The 24,247-nt window shown below is 39.9% G+C and overlaps 1 protein-coding gene and 1 pseudogene across 2 annotated transcripts in view; both read right to left on the reverse strand.

The window, feature by feature from the left end:
• Positions 1-24,247, reverse strand: part of DYM (dymeclin) — a 344,284-nt gene that overhangs the window by 66,538 nt on the left and 253,499 nt on the right. The gene's annotated exons all lie outside the window — the stretch shown is intronic.
• LOC123954359 lies at positions 1,834-3,117 on the reverse strand (annotated as a pseudogene).

The raw sequence follows: 24,247 nt of genomic DNA on the forward strand, positions 1-24,247 counted from the left end.
ACTAGACTGTGACAAGTCATGCATGCATACTGTTTAGAGCAAATCTACAGAAATCCACACAAAAATACTACATATACATCAAAATGGAATTCGAAAAAACTGTTCAAGTTTTTCAGGCAGGCAGAAAAACAAGACAGACACATGAAAAAGAGGGAACAAACAGAAAAAAGTGAAATGGCAGACTTTGGTAGAGTAGTTAAAAAACACAAGACCCAACTATATGCTACATGTAAGAAATTTCAAATAAAGCTCACTTCAAATATAGTTAGGTCAAAAACAAAAGGATGGCAAATGATATACACCATGTAAATATATATATATACATATTTTAAAGAGTTTATTTATTTGACAGAGATCACAAGTTGGCAGAGAGGCAGGCAGAGAGAGAGAGGAGGAAGCAGGCTCCCTGCGGAGCAGAGAGCCCAATGCAGGGCTCGATCCCAGGACCCTGAGATCGTGGCCTTAGCTGAAGGCAGAGGCTTTAACCCACTGAGCCACCCAGGCGCCCACACCATGTAAATATTAATTGAAAAATTAATCTGGTAGTGACAGATGAAGTACACTCAAAGACTGTGGCCTGCAAAGTAAAAAAATATTTACTATCTGGTCCAGTAAATAAAAAGCTATGCTTATTCCCACACAATTTATCTTAGCCCATACAGTGTATACAGAGTATAATGTCCAGCATTCAACCAAAATGTATGAGACAAACAGGTAAAACAACCCACATCCAAGAGACAAATGGGCAGTATCAGACAGAGCTACAAAGATAATAGAAGTATCAAACAAGAAATTTAAACGAACTATGATTTACAAAATTTATATATGAATCTATGTATGTTTGGATCGATGGGGAATTTCAGTGGAGTTGAAAACTGTAAGAAAGTGACAAATGTAAATGCTAGAATTTAAAAGATACATGGTATTAGCAGTAAAGAACACCTAGATGGTTCAACAGTGGACTTAACAGAGTCTTTTTTTTTTTTAAGATTTTATTTATTTATTTGAAGAGGTAATGGCTGAGCATTAAAATAATGAAAGAATCAAACACTGGTCCAAGAAACTCAGAGAATATCTCCCAAATCCACCCAAAACAAAACAAAACAAAAACACACACACAGACACATCATCTTAAACTCTGAAAACTAAAGACAGAGAGGAAATCTTGAAGGCAGCCAGAGGGGGAAAAACACACGAAATACGGAGACACAAAGATCAGAATTACGGTAGACAGCTCATGAGAAACTAGGCAAGCCGATGTAAAGTGAGTGGCGCCATTACGGTGTTGAACAGGAGTCTAGCCACCCTTGGTCACTTCTGATGGAAAAAAGAAATTGAAAATAAAGTTGCTCAAAGACACCTTGAAGCTGAAACCCTGAGTCACACTTTTTGGGCCAACTCCCCTTGGAATCACTCTTCTAATTTGCCTGGTACTTTGGACAGAGCAATGACGCTTCCCAGCCTGGGTCTCTTTCCTGCTCTGGCTCTCAGTAAGGCGGGCCCCTGGAGCTTTTCCTCCTCTGTGGTGAGGGCAGTATGCATTAAGCTGAAAAGTTACTTTCCAAATGTGAGGAAGAGGTCAGACTGCTGGTTCAGAACTGGGGAATTATCTGGAATGTTTTACAAATGGTCCCTACATCAACAACAAAAAAGATAATTACAAAATGTATATATTACAACACACTTTTCAAGACACTTAGCATGGTGCTGGCATTCCCTTAAGACATTGTTCCCAAGGGTGCTTAGCCTCAAGCCCAGCTGGAAACCCTAGGGAGAGGCAGACGGTCTGGAAAAAAGACATGGGTTGGGATAGTAGAAGCAGCAAAAGGAGAAAGCAGCCTTCCTGTTAAAGATTAGCTCTTGGTTTCAAGGCCAGCTTCCGGCAGGCTGGGGGCCTGGGGGGCAGGGGTCAGAGGAAGGAGCAGCAGTAGGGCGGGACTAAGGTGCTCGTGGTCTCATTCAGACCAAGCAGGGCCTGGTGCAGCGTCCTTTGTGTACGGAGGTGCTCCTCTTCGGTGCATTTCAGCTTATCTTCCAAATCATCCATCGTCTTCCTCAGCTTGGCTACCGATCTCTCAGCAATCTCAGTACCAGTCTCTGCCGCCTTGAGTTTATCCATGAGAATCTTTGCCTCTTCGCCATCGCTGTCTTCCTTCTCAGCATGCTGTTCCTCAGCAGCACACACCCCCCTCAGGTTCTGGCCTGTCACTGGGATCCGCTCATCCACCTCCAGCAGGACTCCCCCAGCTCAGCTCGTTCCTCTGGGCATTCCGGGTCCCCCTCTATAACCACCAACTTCTGAGCCCCCTCTTCAGACTTCAATCGGCCTCTTCTGCCATGTGCTTGGCCTCTCTGAGCTGGATTTCCTGGCGTTCCATCTCTTCTTCATCTTTCACGGCTCAGCTCTCCAGAACCTCCACCCTCTCGCTCTCATCAGCGGCTTTCTCTGCTTCCCTCCAGCTTTTGCAGGGCTGTGGCCAGGGCTCCTGGGTGTGGGCCAGCTCCTCTTCAACCAGCTGGAACGTAGGATTCAAGGAGGCCACCTCCGACTCAGCCTGCTCCCTTTCCCCCTTCACTTCCAGCCGCAGGTGCTCCGCCCTCTCCTCTGCGTCATCTTGCTGCTGAAGACCCTGGACCCTGTGCTTCACTGCTGCCACGGTGGTGGTCCTGGCCTCGGTGCCCAGCTGGCCACGGTGCCCACCCAGCCACGGCTCGCGCTCGCCTGACTCCCTCCTCCGCTTGGTACTGCAGCTGCCTCTCCCACATTTTTATTTTTATTCATTCTGAAAGACACTGATTTCAAAAGCAAAAGAGTAGCAACGTATTATTGCTTTATGGCATCCTACTCACGGGCATCCAATTTATTTCTGTCTCCTCATTTCTGTGAGCAAGGAGGCAAAAAGCATGTTGGTAGATCTGTCCTCCTATTTCTCTGGGACAGATTCCAGGTGAGGGACTGGTAAAAATAGTGGATTTGTGTTATTAATAAATGTTGCTAGACCACTGCTGAAAGAGCAGCGACAACACATGTATGCTGACAAGGGAGGAAGCTCTTGCCCTCGCTCTCACCCACACGTACACGTACTCCGTTTAACACTCACGGTCCGAAAGACTCATCACTTCTGAACGGTTATGTCAAAATTTCCCAAAACAGGAAAGGATTTATCAGCTCCTCCAAGTGATTCATATGTTCAGAGTGACTCTAGGTTCACAAGAACCCATCTTTTAAAAAACATTTTTGTCATTATGTACTGTCTCTCTTAATCCATGTTGTTTATTAAAGTATACATTTTACTGATATTGCTACACCAGCTTCCTTTTTTTTTAAACACTTGACAGGTATATGTATCACCTTCAAGCCTTTAATTTTCAAACTTTCTGTATTACTGAAAACATATATAGTTCAAAGCAACTATTTGGCTAGGTTTTAGAATTTGTAGCTCTAACCTGATAGTTTCTGAATTCTAAGTGAGTCTGATTCACTTACATTTGTCATTGCTGGTACCTTTCCATTTATTCCTACCATCATGTTTCGTGACTTTTAAATCAGTTAGCTATTGCTGTGTAAGGAGCTACTCCAAAGCTTCCCGGCTTAGAATAGCAATAACCATTTGTCTTGCTAATCATCTGGGCTAGGCTTGATGGGCCAGCAGGTCTTTGCTCCAGGAGGTCACTGGGATGCTCAGCTGGAGGTGGGAGGATCGCCTGGTAGGACAGCTGGCAGGGCTGGCAGGCTGGTGCTGTGAGGAAAAGGGTGGAGGGCACAGCTGGGCTGGGGACCAGGGTCTTTCATTCTTCTCCACATGGTCTCTTCTAGGCAGCAAGAGCTTCTTCACAGCATGAAGGTTCCAAGAGATCTAATTATCTATTATCAAACTTTTGCTTAATTTTAATTCTCAAGGAAAACTATCTCAGTAATCATAATTTACAATTTATTTGAATCTTCAAGTTGCTACTATGACTGAATCAGATTAAGTGAAATCCTATATGCTTTATCTTTAAAAAGCATTGTTGGGTAGTAATCACTACTCATAAAAAGATGAAAAATTAGCATGGATTTGATAAGCATTTCTTTACAACTATGAAATCGTCCAAATCTCTGTATTTAAACAGACCTAAATGTTATCTAATCACATCACCATTTGGGTGTCAGAATTTCAAATGGTATTTAGAGAAGTTTGCTATTTGATTTTTTTCCCAGGAAGATTAAATGTGGTACCATTTGTAAAGCTCTGTGTATTATAACCATGTTATAACCATATGAGTTATAACCATGTGAGTGTTTTTTTAAAAACAATGTATCTGAAAGAAGAAAACTCATTTTAATCTCAGACATTATTATAATAAGGAAAAGATAAATGCCTTTCCAAAGCTGTTAATTCAATTACTGTAACTACCAAGAATTTAGAAATCACATTTCTTAGTGTTAAATAAGCCCCAGATACCACTTCCATTAATTTGCAAAACTGGACCCTTTGAGGAGACGTATAGAAAAGCTGACTTCCATTTCTGGAATAATTTAAGGTTTTATAAAAAGACGTGTTTTAAAAACCACCACGTTTCCTCTGTATTGTGTCAAAATTAGCTTCGTCAGAGATAAAATCTGATGGCTCACTGGTGGAGCAGCAAAATATGTGCAGAATAGCACGTCTTTTTCATTCATGTTTTTTTTTTTAAAGTACATACAGCTTCCATTCCAGAGCCCTGATCAGACTTCTCAAAAAAAAAAAAAAAAAAAAAAAAGAAAGAAGAAGAAGAAGAAAAAGAAAAGCTTATTTTGTTATAGAACATCTCAAATGTTAAAACAAATATCCTAAAAAAAAAAAAAAAAAAAAAGTCCCATTTTCAGCTGCTGCTGCTGGGTTTTGCCCATGCTGGTAATGACCACTACATACATTCTGTGCTAAGCTGTGATTTCATGTCTAACAGACAAGCTGGTAGTTACTGGAGTATCTTACCCTGTCAACAGTACTCAGAGTTGCCTCATTATATAAACTTCCTTTTCCTTTTAAGAGGGAATTTATACAGTTAAATAGTTTCAAATCATTTATTTTTAGTTCCCTTAAGAGAAGCATATGTATCTTGTTTGTATTAGTTTTGGGGGGGTTCCAAGAGAGTTGTCTAAATTTCCTGCATTTTCAGCAGAAAATAAAACCTTCAACAAAATTAATGGGACTTTGCCAAAGTGGGGAAGAGGGGGGAGGAAATGCACAGGCAGGCCTCCTTTTAAAGTTAATGTGCAAATGGCCTTCAAAGCCAATCATTCAGCGATAGACTCTTGTTATCGTTATGTTGTTAATTTACTGGCACACATACTAAAGAGCTTTGTGACCAGCCAGAACTGGATTTGTCCCCACATCTCCAGCTTCTGATAGCAAGAACTAGCTTTATGTTACATGCAAAACCACCGCTGAAGGCGAAATCCTGTGACCAGAGGAGACAATGTGTAACCTTAATAATGTGGGGGCCTGGGGCGCTTGGGTGGCTCAGTGGGTTAAGCCGCTGCCTTCGGTTCAGGTCATGATCTCAGGGTCCTGGGATCGAGCCCCGCATGGGGCTCTCTGCTCAGCAGGAAGCCTGCTTCCTCCTCTCTCTCTCTGCCTGCCTCTCTGCCTACTTGTGATCTCTCTCTGTGTGTCAAATAAATAAATAAAATCTTTAAAAAAATAATAATAATGTGGGGGCCGGAGAAGGGGGGCAGGGGAGGGGGAAGGCAGAGTTATGGTACCACGGTTCTTGTGTGGGGATGTAAAAACGATGTGGTCTTTTTCATTCCTTGGACAGGGTTTGAACATGGCCCACAAGCCTGACCTGGAAGCCTGGGGAGTCTTACTGAAAACATGCCTACTGGTAGCAGGAAGGCAAGAGAATGGTGGCTGCTAGGGGACACTGGCTAACTTTCCATGTTTTTCCATACTTGGAAAACAGCCACAGAACTCACAAAAAAGGAATGTTCTGATGGAATCCAACTCAGTTGCGATCACATTACTTTAGCAGGCTACCCACACGGGGCACAAAGAGGGGTATGGGCAGTGCCTCTCCTACTTCCCCAGGCCCTCCTCTGCTAGAGAATGAGCGTATATCTGAGTCTCGAGCTTTTTTTGTTTTGATTTTTAATATTTATTGTTTTGCCTTAAGAATTAGTGTTCATTTCTACTCTTCTTCAAGATATATTGGTGTTTTACTATAAAAAGAACTGCTCTTTCACATCCTGTGAAAAGTAAAATCTGAGTAAAGTAACTCTCTAGGAAGATGGTCTCCTTTTATAATGGCTTTGACATTCTCCTTCACTCCATCAGAGAGAGAAGAGCCCCCCATTACAGTCTCAGCTCTGCCAATAACGAGCTGTGTGACCTTTGCTTGGTCACTTGGCCCGAGTGGAAGTTATTTTTAAGTCTCAGCTTCCATAAGGACTGTAGAAAATACTGAATTTAGAAAGCAAATTTTATTAGAGGAATTAAACACGTAAGCAATGTAGAAAAAGCTTTCGGATGACCTCAAACTTCACTAAAATCCAGAATTTACTTTCGATCTCCCTAGCACTTTGAACTGAGTCACTGTTAGTTCAGAAGGGAAAAACACTCAACCACCTTTGAGAGTAAAAATGTGGAAGGTGAAGTTTGAAAATAATCATCCTCTAAACCCAGGAACCTACTGATTCTTCTAGAATGCATTAAATTTCAAGGCTTATTATCTTTGATATTGTTAATGCACAAAAGGGAAATAATCTCTATACTTTTGTGCCCTTTTTTCATTCCCTCTCTGGAAGAAGAGTCAGTGTTCTCTGAATCACGTACAGGAGAGCTACAGCCCAGTTTAAAAAAAAAAAAAAAGGAAAAAGGCAAAACAGAGGTAGCTCCATGTCAGTGGAGAGAAGCTCTAGGTTGGGTTTTGCCCTAGACTGGACAAGTCACCATCTGGGCCTCAGCCCCTTCCGATGCAAGATAAATGGGCTCTCTGGGGTGATGCAGGGAAGCATTCTAAGTGACCCATACAGGCTTCTGCTTCAGATATGCAAAGACTGCCTCTCTTACTCTACCAGTGAGAAAAAGCCAGATAATTTAATAAATCATAAGTCTTCCCAGGACCATCAGAAAATGATTCTGGAAGGCAATCAAGTGAAAAGAATTCTCTAGAGGGACCAGCCCCTCTAAAGAGAGAAGGAACACAGACACTCTCTCGCTTTTGGCAGAGCACAGGAGGAAGACATGTCCTCACGGAAGTTGACAGAAATCAGTAAGATTTCAGTAAGTTCTTAAAGGCTACGTGTGGTCTAATGTGTCAGTCTGGAAAGCTGGAGCCCCAGGTACAGTGGGGTTTGCCCTCACTGGAAAACTCTTTTTCCACCTGCCTTCACCACGTGCTCACGAGAAAGATGAAGTGTGGAGGAGATGGGAAAGAGCCCTCTATCTAACCCTGCTTCCCAGACCCTCCTTTCATGCTAAGCAAAAGCCTTTAGCTCCTGGGGCAGCAAACTCTATTGGCCCAGAGCACCAGGAAATTTCCACTGCTTCCAGGGGAGAAGTAGAAACATAACCCATGTGCCTCTAAATGAGAAGCAGGAAACTCACCTCCAGGACACAGGCAGGTATCTGTTCCTGCAGGTGGAGGGACTGAGCAAAACCCTCTAACACGGGGTTAGGGCAAGAAACTGTGTTGGGTGCAGAATCCTATCCCTCCATCCTATGCTGCCACTTGGGAAGGGGCAGGAACCTCTCACTCAAGGCCAACCACAGACACAGAACTGCCAAGACGAGGAGGGACAAAAATGCTGGGAAAGTCCCACTTCTAAGACCCAGGCACACACAGGGACTCCCCAAGAAAGAGGCTGGACCAGGACAACAGAAATACCCCTTCTCTGACTCCACGGCAGGGACTGCTGAAAGCAGAAGTTGGTAAAGCAACACTGAACAGAACCCAGGCCCTACTTTCAAGCCCAGGCAACAACCATGGGGGCAGGTCAAGCCAGTAGAGTTCTAAAGACAAAACCCAAACCTACCCCCGGTCCTAACCAGAATGAGCCAACTGCACATCAGCGGAGGTGTGCCCATTTATAAGCATACTTTTCACTCCAGACTCTACTGTCTTAGACATAATGTCTGGTATTTAATAGAAAATCGAGACACATAAAATAAATCATATGTTCCTACGTAACATAGAGAGTATGATGTGGTAAGTGCTGGGGACAGAGCAGTGATCCACACAGGTCCATACCATCACATGGGTTCTCATTTAGAGGAGATTCACCCTGGGGGGTGCAGGTGCCACTTGGGGGACTTGGGGAGAAAGGGGAGAAGTATAGCAGAGTGGTTGGGAACACAAGTTCTGGAGTCAGGCCTGGATTTGTGCCCCAGCTTTAGCATTTACTAGCTTTGTGTTTTTTGGGTCTCAGCTTTCTCATCTGAAAAATTAGAATATTACCTATTTTATAGGATATGATTAAATAATAACATATTTTAAAAATCTGCTGTCCTGCTTAGCAGATATAAAGTGCTCATTACATGGTAGTTACTGTGATTACTTATTATCAACAGGCAGCGACCTGTCTGAGTTCGTGGGCAGGTAAAAGGCAGAAGGAAGGGCACGCACAGAAAGCCTAACAGTGAAGAGGACCACACTATGGGGGAGGAAATCCAGTTTGGCTAGAATGTCAAATGTTGGGGGGAGGTGACAAGAGGTGGAACCAGATCAAACAGGTCTCACAGGTCAAGTCAGATGAGTGCCAGACTTCCCTGAGCACAAAGAGGACCTTCGGGCTCCTTTTGCTTCAGAAACACCCAAAAAGAGAAGAAAAAAACCACTTCTGGCAAAAATGCAGCACTGGAGGAGAAGATGAAACAATTCTGGAAAGGTCCAGGGAGAGCTGTTTTGTTTTAAGATTTTGTTTATTTATTTGACAGAGAAAGACACAGCGAGAGAGGGAACACAAGCAGGGGGACTGGGAGAGGGAGAAGCAGGCTCTCTGCTGAACAGAGAGCCCGATGCGGGGCTCAATCCCAGGACCCTGGGATCATGACCTGAGTCAAAGGCAGATGCTTAACTGAGCCCCCCAGGCATCCGGAGGGAGTGCATTTTGAAAACCTACAGGGGTAGACATTTGGACACATGATTTGCTACCCACAGTGCAAAGGGCAAAAGAAATGGGAAAGAGCGAGCAGAAACTGAAACTCAAGGGTGAACTCTGGAACCACCATCCAAAATTTTGAAAAAGAACAATAGGCTGACATTTTCTAACAGAACACATAGTACGAAGCTATACCGCATAATATATTAGGAATGGCACCATATACAGAAAGATAAAAACAGTGAGAGACAGAACCCAGAAATGCATCCAAGGATGTGTGGGAATACAGTAAATTATACAGACTGAATTTCATACCAGAGGAGACAAATCATCGAATTATTGCTACCAGGCTAAGTAATAATTAAATAGAAAAAATGTAAAGTCTAGATCTCTAATTAATTCCTTCAACAAAAAGAATTCTAGAAGATTAAAAGGTTAAGAAATAAGCTTTAAGGGGTTAGAAAAAATACAGGTAAATATTTTCATCTTCTTGATCCAGGGATGGGGTGAGAGACAGGGATGTTTTTCAGTGTTTTAGAAATAGAGTCTTGAAAGGAAAAAAAACACAGTTTGGAATACATGAAAATTATAAGTCTTTTGTAGTGAAAAAAGGAGTCTCATAAATGTAGAGGAGACTAATAGCGACTAAGAAAACATATTAACAACATATTCAGGAGGAGCAAAAACACATAAAGAAATTCTATAAATCAGTAAGAAAAATATAAACAGCCAGTGGCTTGGTGCTAATCAGGGACACAGATGCAATCAGAGTTGTTCTTAACAGATGAGGGCAAGGCCTCAGAGTCATTCAGAAGAGCACAAGTAATATCAAGAAAGCAAACAAAATCAATCCAAAGAAAGCAGGACAGAAGAAAAGACCAAAAAATCAATCAATCAATTAATCAGTTGGAAAATGGAGTAATACCATAAGAGATAGGTAAATAAATGCATTTGTCTCTTTTAAAAGCAGACAACAAGTGAATCAGGAAAAATGGGAAAAACACATACATAAAACATTAGGGAAGGGAAAGGAAAATAACTATGGATATGGAAAACATTTCAATGAAAATTCTCTGTATAATTCTCTAGGAGAATTGACAATCTGTGATAAAAATGTAAAAATTCAAAACACTAATACGATATATTAGTGAGGTTGTAGAAAAACAAAAACCTCTCATGAAATGTTAGTGGGAACACAAAAATGGTACCACCTCACTGAAGGGACACTTAGCAACAAATAACAAATACATACATACGCACTCTGACTCAGGAATCCCACCTTTAGGAGGTGAATACTCAGGCAGACTCGCACAATTATGAGACAGCATACCCACAAGGTTAGTCATGATAGCATTTGTAAATAATGAAAGAAAACAAAGTGTCCATCAATAAACTATGGTATCTCCAAATACCATAATACCATGCAGGCAGGAAAAGCAATGAAGAGGTCTCTACACTAACATGGAGTGAACTCTGGGAGATACCATGAATATAGAAAACAGTACACACTGCATCATCCTTTGGGTAAGAAAGGATCAGGGGAAGACTGTAAGAGTGTGTATGTCTGTGTGTGCATGCAAAAAGAAACTGAAAGGATAAACTAAGAATAACAAAAGGGCGCCTGGGTGGCTCAGTTGGTTGCGCATCTGACTCCTGGTTTTGATCCAGGTCATGATCTCATGGGTTGTGGAATCAAGCCTTGAGTTGGGCTCCTCGCTTAGCGGGGATTCTGCTTGAGAGATTCTTCCCCTCTGTTCCTATGAAAAATAATAGTTACCTACAGAGGAAGGGAGGAAACAAGGAAGAAGAAATATGGATGGAAGCAAGAACTTTCTGAGTAGATCCTGTTACACAGTTTTAACTTTGGAAACAAACATTTTACATATTCCAAAATTGAGACTTAAAAAGAATTCTCTAAAACTTGACAATAAACTGAAATGACTTATCAGAATTGTGACATAATGATACAGACAAAACTACTTCCTGTGTCTTTGAAACACAGTATTATTTCGACTGTATATAAATAGAATCTTAGTAGAATACTAAGTAGAATGCATTCTAAGGACAAACAGATAGGAAATCTCAAACTTAATACATGGTCTAATTTTTAGGAGACATACAGGTGACAGCATTTTCAAGCTACTGATTACCTAATGAAAGGAAACAGGGCTAAGAATCAAGGTTTTCAGTGTAAGAGAGGAACGAGAAACATAAAACCAAATAAAAAAGGAAAGCTAAAAACTTGTAATGTTAAATACAAATTCGAAATTGTAAACATGATTTTTGTTTTAAAAATATGTATTTTCTAATATAGTCGACTGAAAAGGTCTAGTAATGATAGTCAAACAGCAACAAAGAGTATCAGCGGTCAGATTATATTCTCTAAACACCATTCATGACCAAAAAAACAAGCAAACATACAAAGAAAGAAAACCCAAGTCTCCTTGAAAGGATGACTTGACCAGGTCTGTGGCAGAATGTACACAATATTAGCTGGGACTTCTCGCACTAGAAATCAAGAGAGCTTGCAATGACTAGTGGATTGTGTTAAAGGGACACAGAAGTCAATATGATGTGTTATCCAGTGACCAAAGATGAAACTTCAAAGAGCGAAGGGATTTCTGGCAGGTGGATTAGATGTTTTAGGTCAAGTCGCCCTCCTGAGAATAGCTATAAAAGCTTGACTTGTGTGGGGCACCTCTGTGGCTCATTCAGCTGAGGGGCCGACTCTTGATTTTGGCTTTGGTCATTATCTTAGTGTCCTGGGATTAGGCTCCATGCTCAGCAGGGATTCTGCCTGAGGAACTTCTCTCCTTCTCCCCCAGCCCTTCACCCTGCTTGTACTCATATTTTCTCTCTCTCTCAAATAAATAAATCAACCTTGAAAAAAAAAAAGTTAAACATTTGTATATACACAAATGCATATGCATACACTATTTAATGGCCCCAGAAAGCTATCAAGTTAGTAAAAAATTGTAGATCCAAGCTTTGGGAAAACAGGAAAGTTGAGAGAGGTGAGCCTGGCATTTAAGCCACGTTTCCCTTAAAGATATTTGCTGAATATCTTTATATTGAGAGCCTCAGAAACTGAGTAGGTAGAGAAGCTTAGCAAAAGGTTTGATAGGCTCATTGGAATTAGAGATGGAAAGGGCAAATAGTGGGATTCAGTATCTGTCAAAAAAGAGGGACCCAGGTAATTCCTTCTGAATTTTATGTGGAATTCCAAGAGGTACACCTGAGTTCTACAAATGAAAAAGAAATAGACCATCCCTCAGAGAGACTCATGTACAGCTTTGAAGCATCTCTATCAGATTGGACTAAGTCAATCTGAGTGTAATATCATTCCTAGCCTTGGCAGCTGCCACAAGCAAAAATCCTCTCTGGAGAAAGATAATATCATCCAAGTCCTCAAATTATCTCCATCATTCTTCATATAAAATGTTTGGCACTCAATAAAAATAACCAGGTACATTAAAAGATAAGACCACATAACAGAGACAAGAGAAACAACAGACAATAGCAACAGGCCCACAGAGAAACATCAAATATATGCTTTAAAATAATTGTGCTTATTAACAAGTTTGAGGACTGAGAATTTTGGCAGAGAACTGTAAACTACAAAAAGAACTACATGAAAAAATCTCGTGTTAAAAAATACAATAACTAATGAAGAATTTAATGGATGGCTTAAATAGCATCTGAGACATAACTGCAGAGAAAATCAGTAAAGTCGAAAATAGTTGGTAAGAAAACATCCAGAATAAAGAGAAAGGAGGAGAAACAATATTTTAGAGATCAACACTAGCTGAGAAATACATTGGGCAACAAATTCAAGAAGAATTATGAACTCTAAGCAGGATAAATCTGACAAAAATCACTCTAAGTATGTAACAGTAAAACTACTGAAATTCAAAGAGTAATTTTACTAACAGTCAAAGGACAATCAGTGATAACCCTCTGTCTATGTACTTAAGATTTGCACATTTTTCTGTATTTATGCAACATTTCACGAGTTTTTTTTTTAAAGAATGTAATGAGTTCAAACACATTTAATATATAAAACTCCCTGAGTTTAGTAATGTAATCCTTTGAAAAATGAGAGAAAGAGGAATCTCTCACCTCCCAAACCCACCAATCTATTGGAAGGCACTATAAATAAACGGGGCACCAGCTTCTTACTCTGAAAACTGGAGATTAAAAGGGAATAATAAGCCTTTGGCTTTCCTTTATGGAATGTATTTCAACCACCCCATCTGATGAAGAAATGTTCTTCTAGGAAAAGTATAGTTAATGAATGTAGAAGGAAAAATAATGTTGAAAAAAAAATGTTGGATTCTTAACTAATTGACTCATCTGGGCAATACTCATCAGTGGTTAGAAATGTGCTTTGAGGTGAAGCAGAACTTTACAGAGCAGAAATCAGGCTGTCCCCACCTGTAACCACCAATCAATCTTAGCCTCATCAGCAGTAAGAAAGACAACCACGTCTCCTAATGTGTGGAGCAAACAGTATCACCTAGGAAGTAATCTGGCCAAGAAAGAAGAATCTGAATCTACTCAGGCCTGTAAAGCTAACTTCCATTAGGGAGAGAATGAGCTAAACACTACCAGAGGAAGCCAAAAGACATGCTTGGGATGTGGAAGATTCTACAGGACAAACGGCTATTTCTGCAACATAATGATGATATGAGGGGAATAAAGGGGGGGAGTCACTCTAGATTAAAAGAGACTTAATAGACATAACAGCCAAATGTATGAATTTTTATTTAGAATTCCGAGTTAGCACTGCCGACAGCCTTATGAGACCGCTGGAGAGATCTGACTGTGCTGTGTATTAGATCACACCTAGGAATATTGCTACTTTCGTTAGGTGTGATAATCATACATGATTATGAAAGAAGATGCTATTTTTAGAGATACATATCAAAATATGAGAGATTAAAATTCCAATATTTACTCTGAAATACTGAAGCAAAGAAGAAGGTTCAGATGAGAGACGTATGATGAAATCTAATGGTTGAATCTAGACGGTTGGCATAGTGGGGTTCATTAAATACCTTCTGCATTACATCTGAATTTTTTTTTTCACAACAAATATTTTGTTAAGTCGACAAACTGAATGAAAGGGAAACTTGTCTAGGTAAACACAAGTCATTCGACTTGACCTATAATCAAATTAAAAAGAGACAATAATGAAAAGAACAACACACAAAAAAAGTGAAAGACTTGTTGGGGATAAACTGTTGCACATGGAGACTATGCTCATCTAGTTTTAGAGTAATGCTTTTATATCTTTAGGGAATATGTAATTACTATGCCCTTTAAGTTTTTATTTATTTTATTTTTTTAAGTTTTTTTTTCTTTTCTTTTTCTTTAAGAGAGAGTGAGCAAGTGCGTGAGCAGGTAATGGGGGTAAGGGGAGAGTAAGAGAGAGAATCTTAAGCAGGCTGCATGCCGAGTGCAGACTCCAACTCAGGGCTCGATCTCATGACCCTGAGATTGTGACTTGAGCCGAAATCAAGAGCTGGATATTTAACTGACTGAGCCACCCAGGTGCCCCTAAAGATTTTTAAGTAATCTCTACATCCAACATGGGGCTTGGATTCACAATTCTGAGTCCAACAGTCACACTTTCCACTGTCTGAGCCATTTAGGCGCCCCACCCTTTAAGCTTTTAAATCAGAAACAAAAGTTTCTCATTTTTTCCTTACATGAGGGTAGCATAATTGATTTCAAAGTATGGTAAAGTTAGCTCAAAAATGAAAACAAAAGCCAATGTCACTAAAATACTAAAATATATATATATATACACATCAGAGTCAACACTGCACAAAAAAATTCTATAACCCAAGTAGTTTTAGGAATTCTAGAATTGTACAATACTAGGAAATCTATTGCTGTAATCAGAGTAAATATTCAAAGGAGAAAAAAGTTATGGTTGTCCTGGTGGATTTTTAAAAGTAATCTGAGAAAAGTTAAATTAAAAAGTTGTTTGGTAGGGGCGCCTGGGTGGCTCAGTGGGTTAAAGCCTCTGCCTTTGGCTCAGGTCATGATCCCAGGGTCCTGGGATGGAGCCCCACATCAGGCTCTCTGCTCAGCAGAGAGTCTGCTTCCCTTCCTCTCTCTGCTTGCCTCTCTGCCTACTTGTGATCTGTCAAATAAATAAATAAAATCTTAAAAAAAAAAGTTGTTTGGTAAAGTAAGAGAAAGGGCCTTCATTTGAAAAATGCTGAGTGGATACAAACACGTAATTCACAAAAGATAAAAACATTAAGATATATTCACTTCTGTTAGATTAAAAGTACCCATTAAAATGATAACGCTATCCCTCTATTTTTTCCCGACATTGCACACTGAACACAAATAATAAATCTAATTCCCAGAGTTGTCAAGAAGAAAGGAAATGGGATTCTCAACAGAGTCCTGATGGAAGTGTAATCTAACACAAATTGTTCAGGTTTCAATGTATCAATATATACTAAAAAAGCCTTTAAAAGTGCACAGACTTCTGTGCCTGCAATTGTAGTATCAGATATTTATCCTAAGGACATAAGACTGTGCTCAAGGACTTAGCCTTGTGGATGTTTACTGTGTAATAACGAAAAATTCTCATTACCCCGAATTCGTTTTCTATCGCGGCCATACCAAACCACCACAAGTTTAGCCACTTACGACAATGCAAACTTATTATCTCACGGTTCTGAAGACATTTGGGTAGGTTTGGCTGGTTCCTCTGCCCTGGGTCTCATGAGGCCAAATTCAAGGCGTCAGCTGGGCGAGGCTCTTATCTGGAGGCTCTGGGGGAGAATCTACTTCCAAGTTCATTCAGGTTGTTGGCAGAATTCAGCTCTTCCTGGCTGCAGAGCTGAGTTTCCGACTTTCTTGCTGGCTGTCAGCTGGAAGTCTCTTAGCAGCTTCAGGCTGCCTGCATCACATCGCCCCTTCCATCGTCAAACTGGCAATGGCGTGTCAAATCCTTCTCAGCTCTGAATCTCTCCAACTTCCCCTTTGGGCATATCTCTTCTACTTGAGTTGGAGAAAGTGCTCTGCTTTTAAGGGCTCGTGTGTTTTGACTGGGTCCACCTAAAAAGGCCAAACTAATCTCCAGATCTTAAGGTCCATAACCGTACTTATATCTGCTAAGTCCCTTTGGCTGTGCAACTTACCGTATCCACAAGTTCTGGGGATTAGGACCTGGACACTTTTCAGAGGTCATTACTCTACCACAATTACTCAAGGGTCATTACACCTTCCACTATCCCTAATGTCCAACAGCAGATGATTGGTTAAATAAACTGTAGTACATCTGGACAATGGAATACCATGTAGTTAATCAAATGATGGATGCCAGACAACTGAGAATGGACTGATAGAAGGGCAGAAGTGAAGAAGTGGGTAATAAAGCAAATTCAGTAACATGTTAATTGTGGAGTCTAGGTGGTAGGTATATGTATATGGGTATTCACTGTAAAAACTTCTCAACTTTTTTGGTATATTTGAAAATTTTCATAGTAAGATGTTGGGGAAAAAATAATTAGGCCAATCTTTCAAGCCCTACCTTCCCTCCCCCATCAATGGTCTTCAAATGGAATTGTGTGAAAATCTAGGTGTCTATAAGAATTCTAGCAAAGCACCAGCAAATAAGCTTTTGCATAAGGTTTACAAGGAGACTGTTTCAAATAGCATTAAATATCCCTCCACTTTATTTTTCAGATAATTAGCCAAATTAAAATAGGAAAACAATAATACAGGATGCATTTTTTTAAACTGTTAATTTAAAAACCAACTTACATCTTATGCTTGAGGCATTTTTATTTTCAAAAAGGAAGTTCTCTTTAAAATAATTAACACATAAAACAAAAGCTGTATCAATTATTTCTCAATGGGAAACAACAAACCTACCCCACAGTTCAACAAAATTTGATCAAACAGATTCTCAGTTGTGACAAACAAAATATCGAATGACCACAGAAGACAATGATTTCGCAAACAGTAACTGAGGGTCCACATGGTGACCTGCAGCATTGTCTGAAGCACTGAGAACAGGTAACGAGGATATAAAATAAGTGACGTCCTTGACCTTTATTTCACCTTGGGAGTTAGAAAATTCGGTCTAATTTTGTAAGGTAGAAATTTCTCAAAAACACTTCTTTCAAGATACGTAAGGAATTTTACATAAAAACCTAACAGTATTTTCACTCGGAAATCACATTGTGGATGTAATTGAGGAATGCTGAACCTAACGTAGACACCAAAAACTATTTTCATGGCCTCAAATCAGGAACAATTACTCTGAATCTTAAAGACTTCCCAGTTTTATGGAAAGTTGGCCAGAGCTACAGAAGAGGAGTACTGCCACAACCGTGAACAGCCTAGACTCTGGGTCAACGTCACTGGCTTTGGAATCCCTATTCTACCATTTACTGCTCATGTGACCTTGGGAAAGATGCTAAACCTGGGCTTCTTTATCAGCAAAACTGTTACCGTAGAGTGGCAACAAAATAACGAATATAAAACACCTACTGCAACATTTAACACGCCGTAGCAGTTGCTAGCTGGGCTCTTACTAGTGAAAGCAACAGTAATAGTGAATGAAAGTTTCCCGTTACATGCCGATGTGCTTCCGAGGTACAGGAACTCTGTTGGGACTAAGACAAACAACTGTGATGTTTCTGACTTACGCTTTCATGTCTATTCAAAGAGAAGTGCCTACATGATGCTGAAATTTGAATTCTAGAACATCTGCGTGCATTGCAGTGAAGTGCACCGAGCTACCGTGAATCTGAGATCTTTAAGAACCTAAATGCTAATGGCCCAATCCTTTAGGAAATGCTGTGTTCAAAGATACTCCAAGTCTAATGCTGAAACACAGGTGACCCCTGATGGAAGACAGCTTGATTTGAATCCCACTGCATTATAACTATATTCCACCTAATGTCCGAAGTTGTATTTATGGTTGTCTAGTGACTGGGATCAATGCCTACATTTTGCCCAAACAACTGCCAACATTTACAACTCAGTCAAGGTCAGCAGCAATGAGGGTGACTCTGTCTTCTGCTACAATCAGAGCAATGGATCACTGAAAAAGTTGCCATGGAAACTGCCTATCGCTAATTCAAAAACTTCGGGAGGCAATTCTGTATTAAATTTGCAATTTATGTCTTGTGGCAGAAACAAATTTTAAAAAAGCAATTTGACGGTCCTTAGTGTAATAAAGAATGCTTACTACAAGAAGAGTTACTAAAATAAGATGTCTTTAGTCTGTCATTGGACTTCCATTTTCAAAAAGCCTCAAAGACACCCAAAAGTATATATAAACTCAGTTTTTATCTTACTATTGTCTGTGATATAGGGTAACAAAATACAAATTGTTCATTCATTTTAATTTACTTTTGGGGACTGGAACTTAACCCATGACACTGACATGGATCCAACAGCTCACCTCAGGATCAGGCTTAGCAATCAAAGACGCCATGCATTGGGGCTGCCTTCCATTTTGCTAGACATGCCTACTTCTTTGTAAGAGAAAGATGCCCAATTTTACTCTCTGGATATTTTTCCTGGAAAACAGCTTGTGGAAACAACTACCAGTATGTAAACGATAAAATCAAAATAGGATGGGAAAAACCCCAATGTGGCATAAAGGAAATCCCTTTTTAGAGGCAAAGAGAAAGTTGATACTCATACGGAAACAGAGAAAAAGATTATTGAAAGGAGTCTCTTCAGTCAAAATCTACTTGGCAAGAAGGAAAGTGATTCCCCCTTATCTCCTGTTCTACTTCTTTCGTCTACTTGTATCAATTGGGAATAAGGAAAAGATTTTGTTATCAGGAAGGTATGAAATGCAAGCAAAAGACATTTTAAGATAATGAGAGCAGTGTTAACAAGAAAACTCTGAAGCACAACTCTTAGCGTCAATGGTAGCAACACTCATATTCACTTGGTGGCATTTCTCTTAAAAGCACAGTGACAGTACCAGGAGGTAATACAAAGATGTAGCTTTCCTACAGTTTATAGACCATTAAGTGGCAATTTAATGAAAACCTCTTCGGCCAGCTGTTTTTGAGTAGGAGACTGGCAGTTCCAGTCCAAAGTCAGAGATGTTGTCAGACCCGCGCCAGCACAAGTGGGACACACTGTGGGTGCTGCCTCCCCACGTGGGCATCCATCACAGGCTGGGGCGGCAACACAAAGCTTTTTGTAGTGGATGCCATTCGCTTCACTTCGGCAAGGACCCAAATGTTCACAGTAGCAATTCCAGAACAATCTCTACCTCACTTCATCAAAAAAGCCAATGTTCACTTAAAATTTTCCTGAATATCATTTGGTTTTACCAAGAGATCACACCAGAAGCTAGGTGAACAAGAACTCTCAAATATCCAAAGAACTGGAAAATGGCGGTGTAAAATCAATTTTAGCAATTTAGTTACACTTTTCTATTAAAAGTACCTCTCCAAGCAAAATTTTTCAGAAGAAGTTTTTCTCCCTATAGGTGTCTGATTTATACTGAGGGAATATGTTATGACATTATTTGAACGAATTCACTGGTTCTTATTTATTCAACAGTCACTGTTAACTCTCTCTGATGTGCCAACAAGCCAAACAGACAAATGATGATAACCTTCTTTTTTTTTTTTTTTAATATTTTATTTATCTGACAGAGAGAAATCACAACTAGGCAGGCAGAGAGAGAGGAGGAAGCAGGCTCCCCGCGGAGCAGAGAGCCCGATGTGGGGCTCGATCCCAGGACCCTGGGATCATGACCCGAGCCGAAGGCAGAGGCCTCAACACACTGAGCCACCCAGGCACCCCTGATGATAACCTTCTTAAAGACCTTAACTTTATGTCAATTAAAATTTGAGGAAACTGGATGGGGAATCAAACACGTTGAACAAAAAGAGTATAAAGATTTTTAAGACAGACAAAGACATGGAGGGAGATATTAACAATGAATTAACTGCATACACCAAATGCCAGTTACAAACTGCCTTTTATAAAAGCTCTCAAAACAGCTGCTGTCTGTTCTGTGCCCTTCTAAGAGCTTTGGTAACAGCAAGGACACTGAACACCTGCCCAGGATTCTGTGCTCCTCTGTAATTTACTGGCCATGGTAGGTCTGGTTCAATGTACTCCAGGCAGCTGGGAAGTTTTATTAACTCCTTCAGGTTACTGGGCTAATTGATGCAATTTAATCAATCCTCCCAGTAGCTACCCATTAGCCCACACAATATATTCCCAGGTGAAATCTGCCATTCATTTAACAAATACCAATTGACGGCTGTTATGAAAAGGTGCCCGACTACGAACAGTATGGAAGCAGGGACCAACGATGTGACCCCTGCCTGTACAGAGTTTTGAGTCCAGTGGGAGAGCTGTGAATTGTGGGAAATGCAATGAAGGCAAAGAAAAGGAAGAAACAAGAGTATAAACTAATGCAATTTAGACAGAGACTTTGAATAAAACAGCACAGGAAGGGTCCCTCATTTAAGACTTCATATCAGAATGCTTTTGGGAGTTCCAGTCAGTGTCCTTAGAGATCTCTGATTAAATAAGAAAACCAGAAGTAGGAGAAAATGCCTAATTGTGGAATGTGTAATTTTTTTTAGCAGTTTTAGCTAATCTCTCTTGAATTACCAACAATCAGATGAAGGTTTACGGCGTGAGGTTGCTGATGAGTCTGTTACTCATCAGACTCTGTCTAATTAGACGGAGAATAATGCATTAAACTCAATTTTGAAAATGATCCCAAATATTTACTGCACATGAGGGTTTAGTTTCCTGTTCTTATTTTTCTTTTCCCTAAACTTTAGTTTTAATTTTATCAAAGTAACGAATGAGCCTAGTTTAAAAGTCAAGACTACTAGATTTGAAACAAAACAAGAGCAGTCCGAAGCCACCTTCTGCCTCCCTCTAATCTCCCTGCTCCCTGCATAGAGGCAAGGATTTTTGACCCATTTTATTGGTTTCCTCTGACATCTGTATTCTTAATTCTGAAAGATGTGTGCTGGTCTCTCAATTTTTAATTTAAAATCATCTATTTGACTTCTCACCCTTAAAAAGAGGTTTTTCCTCCTCTAAATTAATTTTAAAATCAGCTTAAAATTTTCTAGTTTACTATGCTATTGAAAATACCCATTTTTTAAGCCACCACATGAAAATGAGAACTAAGAAGAAATAGACGTCTTTCTACAGTGCTGAAAGAATTGAAAGCAAGATTTAACTGGGAATTTGAGAAAAAGATTCTGCCTCAAATGTTACGACCCTGCTTTGAGACAACAGCAATCGACCAAGGGGCCTTGTAACTGACTGTGTTACCTGCAAAACGAGGGATGGGAAGAATCATTTCTCATGCTCTCGGTATTAGAGTTGAATCTGAGACTTGGCATATTTTCCAGAGCACCTTCTAAATTCAGTTAGGCCTCTCCTAACTGTACCCCATGGTCACTCCTTTTGACGGACAGATTTCTTTTGCAACTCTCAGAATATGACGAATCCTAGGTGGTTGTTTTATTCCTTTTCTTTTTTCTCTTTTGTTTTCTCCTCTTTTCTTTCTTAAGAGTCTGGCATCCCCGACAGGCACAAAAGTGATCCTGCTGGCTTTCTCTCTTGCTCCTGTGCTATTAGATTTAATTTGTGTGCTTTTATAACTTTGTACTTACGCCCACAGGCTTTTGAACAATGGGCACCCATTCAATGAATCTAAGAAATAAATGACTTGATGATTGTAAGTGCTTTGAACTCAATGGACAGAAGGCTCTACATAAGTAATATAATAGTAAGGACAGAAGAATGTAAGATTGAAAAGAAAAAAACAACCTAAAGCTTTTTTGGAAGCCGAACACATACACACCCCTCTCCCTCCAACATCCTTTGTTACACAGCATGCATTTTCCTCATTTGTACTCAGTTCTTAGAATTTCTTCCTCTGTATTTTTATAGATGAAAATGACAAACATTTGTAAAGCAAAAATGCTTTAAGGAGTATTTCCTTTGAACCATGGATGGGATGGTGACTGCGAAGCTTCCTATCTTATGTAAGAGATGCTTAAATAGGTTCAACAATTTCATGGAAGTCACCCCAGGGCTACCATGGGACTCTCTGGAGCTTCCTATAATAGGAGTTGTATAAACACACTTTTGATTTTAGTTCTTTCCACTTGATTTACTAAGTTTACTAAGCATAACTTAGTTAAAATCTGACATATAGATTTAAATTAATCAGGATATTTAGCTGCTGTGAGGCTTATTATTATAAATGATTAAAGTACTAATATAAAACTTGCATTTTCAATAAGCTTCACTCTTCTTACCATCCGTCCACATAAGAACTTCATAAGTTGGGTATGTTAAGAAATAGAAACAGGGTGCAGACATATTCTAAGGTAGGAAAGGCTGAATAGGGGGAGATTGAAAATAATTATCTTTGTATTTTCTTTTGGTCCTAGACTTCAATTTAAAAATCTAATCTCCAAAAGATTTTTCTCATGATTCATCTAGCTACCTATTAAAAAATAATTCCCATTTTTACATGTCCAGATACCATCTCTGTTTCATCAAATCTAGTGGATGTGTTTCAACCTTCATGTCATTCTCAGTCTTCAACCCATAGTTGGCTCACCATTTCTTCCTCTCTAAGACACACGTACCTGGTACCAGGCACGTGGTGTTTCCCCGATTCCCTGTTACAAGCATTTCCTCTTCTATCCAACTTCTGAAGGTTGGAGGCCCCTCAGAGCTCTGTACTGATCCCTCTTTCCTTCTTATGACACTTTCTCTCACACTGTGCTCTCATCAGTTGTCAGGACTTTGAATATCTTGTTCAGATATTAGACAACACCTATATTTCCACCTCCAGGAGAGACTTCTCTTGAATTCCAAGCCACTGTACTGTCATCTCTCACCAAGCTGATTTAACTGGCCTCCGTCTCAACTCTGACCTCTTTAGAATCACTTGTCTAAAACGCTTTTTTTCAAAGGTACATCTGACCAGTTGTTCCATTGCTCAAAACCCTTCAATGACCTTATGCTGAACTACGGATAATACCCAACTCCTTTCAACGAACGGCCTGCCAGGCTTGGGATAGCCAGACAATAACCTCTGCCTCCAGTCTTATTTAATGCTACTCTCCAAGACATTCTGGCTTGTGTACATTTTGTTGAATAAACAGAACTCTGTCTACCTGCAGGGCCTTTGAACATGCTGTTTAAAACACTCTACTCCCCCCTCTTGCTCTTGCTCTACGAGGTCTCAGTTAAATTTTCACAGAGCAAATACTCCACCTCCTCAACACTCCAAATTTAAATTAAGATTCTCAAAATTCTCTTGCATTATGTTGCAGTTATTTTCCCTAACCCTATTTATAATGTTGTATTTATTTGCTTGCTAAATGGTTGTGGTTTTTTCCCTCCACCGGATCCTGAGGTGGGGCAAGGTCCATTTCTGTTCATTCATCACTGTATACTCAATGTCTGGAGCAAAACATGGCATTAATAAAATCATGTATTTTGGATGGATGATGCCCTCCTTGAATATATACTGTGTTTCGCTTTTGCATTTACTATTTTTAATCCTATTTAAAAACTAAGATTAAGTCATTGATAACAGGACTGTCATGCTTATTTTCAGATATGGAAATTGAAACTCAAAAAAATTAAGTAATTTCCTTACTTACTCACACAGCTAATAAGAGACAGAAGTAGAATTCAAATCCAGGTATGTCCGAGGCTGGAGTCTTGACAAATCTTGTTTCTTTTCTTTTTTTCCACTAGTGTCTTTTAAAAAGTTATTTATTCGAGTACCAGTCTTGTTTCTTTATACTCCATTTCCTCCCCACAAGGGTTATTTTGAAGCAAATTCCAGATACATCTTTCAGTCATTAACATATCAGTAAGTATCTCCAAAAGATAAAAATTTTTCTTCAAGGGGCACCTGCGGGGCTCAGTCAGTTAAGCATTTGACTCTTGATTTTGGCTCAGGTCATGATCTCAAGATCCTGAGATCAAACCCTGTGTTAGGCTCCGTGCTCAGCAGGGAGTCTACTTGACATTCTCTTTCTCCCTCTCCTCCAACCTTCTCATCCCCTGCATGTGAGCACTCTCTAATAAATAAATCTTTTACAAAATATTATTTTAAAAATACAACCACTATGCCATTCTCACACATAAAAGAGTTAATAGTCATCT

Source organism: Meles meles, chromosome 12, assembly GCF_922984935.1.
Source record: "Meles meles chromosome 12, mMelMel3.1 paternal haplotype, whole genome shotgun sequence".
Classification (NCBI taxonomy): domain Eukaryota; kingdom Metazoa; phylum Chordata; class Mammalia; order Carnivora; family Mustelidae; genus Meles; species Meles meles.